This window comes from Sinocyclocheilus grahami, unplaced genomic scaffold (assembly GCF_001515645.1).
Source record: "Sinocyclocheilus grahami isolate Dianchi unplaced genomic scaffold, SAMN03320097.WGS_v1.1 scaffold134.1, whole genome shotgun sequence".
NCBI classification, from domain to species: Eukaryota; Metazoa; Chordata; class Actinopteri; order Cypriniformes; family Cyprinidae; genus Sinocyclocheilus; species Sinocyclocheilus grahami.
The window spans coordinates 514,524-518,871 of NW_015505313.1; positions in this window are offsets into that span (position 1 = coordinate 514,524).

Here is a 4,348-nt window from a genome sequence, read left to right on the forward strand (position 1 = left end):
TTCCTCACACAGCTACTACAGTGTCATGTGACTTCAGATGACTTGCAATGCAGCTAAATCCAATCCAAAAATACCGCACGGATAAACTTCATCTGTGCAGCCAATAATCTCATTCCAGCTAGAATAATAAGATTACTCTCTGTTTCTTCTTAATAACCATCAGTTTCAGTGATGAATGGTAAATTATGGCTCACATAACCTTTGTGTATGTTATTATAGTGTCACTTATTTAGATATATCTGTTCTTAAATTCATTTACATTTACATTTAGTCATTTAGCAGACGCTTTTATCCAAAGCGACGAACAAAGCTTTTATCCATTTGTTACGGGTGTGCAGTTGTGCTTGTACGATTTCAACCCTCACTGGGTTTCTGCAGGTCATTTTAAATCCAGCCGATGCCTAGAGCAGTATAAATATTACACAATATTCTTTTTGAAAGGAAACCCTGTTTCTTGAGCAGAGCGATTGAATGCTTATCTGATTGGACAAGCAGTGCATGAGTGATATTGCATCGCGCAATTTTTTATCCGAAAGGTTTAAAACAATACCCTCATCAGACTAAATTATTAATTTTGGTACTCTTAGTGGATATTACGCATCCCACCTGTTGTAAAAGCTAGTAACATGAATAAATCACTACCAAACAAGTCTTCTGTACACGGAAAAAAGTGTAACGGACAATCATCAATTATTGTTATTCATCCAAAATTTTGATTTGAGCTTATAACCACTAAAACATTAATTCAGCGGTTACTGATGGACAAAAGCACATCAATATTTAATCAAACACTGATGTAGCGTCTGGACCAATCAAACACAATTTTTCATTTGATTTAACAAATCAGTTATTCATTAGATTAACAAATCGTCACAGTCCCCTCACCCAATAAACTGGATGCCAGGATGTCTGCAACGACACCAGGCCCCCCCTGGTCCCCATGGCAACCACGACACCTCTGCTAGACCAGATCCATTTACGACCTAATGGCATGTTGAGAATTTCCCCTCGCACCACATTTTCCATAGGAAATCCACAATGCACAGTAGAAATTGACTTTTCTACTAATTAACTCATAGGAAAACCTTTCTTTGAATGAACACACATATCCTTCAGGTCATTGTGTATATTATTGCTGTCTTGCATATTATCTGTTGTATTGTAGACTATTTTATGCATGCTTATGATAGAACCACTCATTCACGTAACCTTACATATACCGTGTTTGGTCTCTATTAATTCGTATTCGGATGATCTAATTGAGAGTGTATATTGTATGTTTATACCTATGCAACAAGTTAGTGTTCTAAGAATCTTTATTAGTTTGTTCATCAACACCCCAAGCAAATTACCATGCTTAGAGACAAAGGGTCATAAAACCCTCCAGCAATTGCCACCTCCCGCTTGGAATTTCCGTCTTTCTCATTGGACAAGCCCATTTTGTTAGGCGGGAATCTTCTACAGCATAAAGGCCTCACATTCAGTGACCCGCCCAGAGTCGGGGGTTCGGTTGTATTCTGAGAAGATGAAAATGTGAGCTGAAATGCTCCAGGAAACTCCAAGTATGTGCCAGGCTTTGGCCTTGACTTCTTCATTCACCAAGATTCTCTGACTCAAAACTGGTTCTTTTTCATCAACCAACTTCAGTTATAAATAGGATCACTCAATCTCAGAGATGAAAATATCCAAGATCCTAGAGAATACTGTATATAGTGCTTTTTATGTACCATAGTAGTGTCCAGTTTGTCCACTTTCACACATTCTGCATCTGCTACAATGCAGTGTAACTGCGACAGCAGGCTTGTGTTTTGTTTTCACGCTGACAACATTAGAGCTGCATCTCTAAACAGAAAATAAAGTGATTTCTGGGTTGCATTTCATTTAATAACATCCATGAATTATAAAATGGCTACCAAGAGTGTGCCATTGAGAATTATTACAAACTTGATTGTTGAAATGCAATTTACATGAGGAGTGGGGATAACATTAACATCCAAATGGTAATTAATTAATACAGAACAGAGCCCAAACCCCAAATTGTAGCTGAACTGCTTAAATCATCTGCATAGTGTTGCTGCATGAGGAACTTCAAGCCCAACAGACATGTTTTCAAGCAATGGATGATCAGCTCACTCCATTATCGTGCCCTCACAAAACCCTATACAGCAAAAGATTGTGTAAATAGCTTAATTTCAACATGATTTACGCTCTGATGCATGGGGAAAAAAAAGCTAGGTTGAAATACTATTTGTGGGATGCAGTGCACACTGCTCACATGACCTGTTAAAAGGACACTGAAATGAAAAATGTATGAAACAGGCCTCATGTCTTCACAATGCTTAGAACAACTGTGTTCATGTTGACCTCCTCGTGAGTGTTTGCAGGACAGCAAAACCTCCTCCAGTGGGCACTGAATGCAGAGCTTTAAGTGTTGTCTGACCTCTAGGCAGCCTGTATGATGGGTTTAAGTGCTCACTTCAGTGATTGCGTGGTGATGAAGAGCAGAGGATCAAGTGGGGCATGTCTGAGTGCTTGATACTATTCTAGCGTTCCTTTTCTCTAAGACAGGACAGCCTATTCAAGCAAGCCTATTCAAGTTAATCACTGCAGCAAAAAAAACTCTGCATTCTGCTAAAGATGAACTCGCTTCGTCTTAAAAACTTAGATAAAGCCATTTATATGTTCTACATATATAAAGAGTATGTGTAGATGTACAAACAATTTTTTACATACATTTTATATTAGTACATATTTACCTTGAAGAGCATTTATGGACTGCATTTTGAAGCTTGTGGCTCAGACCTCTGTGGTCCTTTGACCTATCCTTGCTTGGAAAAGAATCTTATAGAGAAAAAGAGAAAAGAGAGAAAGAGAAAATGGACAGTGTTATTCCTTTTTCTTTTCTCTTCTCCATTTTCCAAACCTTCCTTTCTGTAGAGTTTTATTACAGGGAAATTAAAAAGACTGCCAGTGCCTTTGTTTTTGATTGAAATAAACAAATGAACAACAGAAAAACAAACACGCTCTGGAGCTCCGGATAATCACAGACAACAATTATGTAATTAATTTCTTTCACACTGCATTCTCCAAACTCTCTTCCCTCATTCTTTGTCTCTTTCTTTCTCACACACATACGTAATTTATCCAGTCAAGAGACCATTAGACGCACTCAGCATTGACTGCAAAGGTACCCATCTACTGTCTTGACCTCTAGATTACAGATCGAAAACATGATTGGTGGGGCAGATGTGGTCAGAAGGTCAACACTTTGGTTAGCAAGAATCCAGATAAATCATCCATTCAATTCCTTCTCTGTGCAACAATAGCAATCAGTGTCCTGGTTGGAGTTAACCCTCCTACACTCAACTTCAAAGCCAAATACACTTCATATGCTTCTACCGGCTGACCGAGCAGCCCAATCTCCCCTGAACAGGCCCCTCTGACACTTCCCAGTAGATCAAAAGAAAAAAAAAAACTTAATTTGTTGAAAAAGTCAAAAATAACAAAATAAATTAAAATATAAAAATAAAAGCCACTAACTTTCCAAGAAGGGAATGAAGAGAGTCGGTTCCTTGCAGAACACATATCCAGGTTGTACATCAAAACTACTGCATTTAGCCCTAAACCGCTGCAGGGAATTAGAGGATGCTGCATCTTCAGTTCAGTGCACTGAGAAACGAGAATGACTCTTCGGCAGCAGCATGGCAGCCCTGGATCTCTGCCCTTCGGCGGATATTCACAATCATCAACGCCCTGAGAGAGGATACAGGCTGACAGCAACAACACATTTGATAAAGATAGACGTCGATTTTCTGTCGTCTATCTATCTACGTACACTGTAAAAAAAAAATGCCGTAAAATTTACGGTAAAAAAATGACAGCTGTGGTTGCCAGAATTTTACCGTAAAATATATGGTAGCAACATTTTAGGTTTTATGTATTTAATTAAAATTTACAGCTAAATACAGTAATTTCATTAACTCATATAATGTTAATATACCAACCTATTGAAGTACTGAAGTCTGTTTTGTACCTTTGTAATACACTGATAACCACCAAAAGCAGGTGGTGATGAGAGTCACATGATGAACCAAAGCCTATCACAAGCAGCTTTTAAATATTAACATATAAAGAATGTGCACAGCGTCATTCACACAAACACCAAACACCATCATGGTAACACACATGAAACTGACATAATGCAATAAGGTAACACTTTACTTGAAGGGGTGTGCATAAGACTGACATGATACCTTCATAATCATGACATGACACATGTCATGAATATGAAGGAGGTTTTATGCATGTTTATGACAACTGTTATTAAGTGTCATTCGCTCAGTTATGT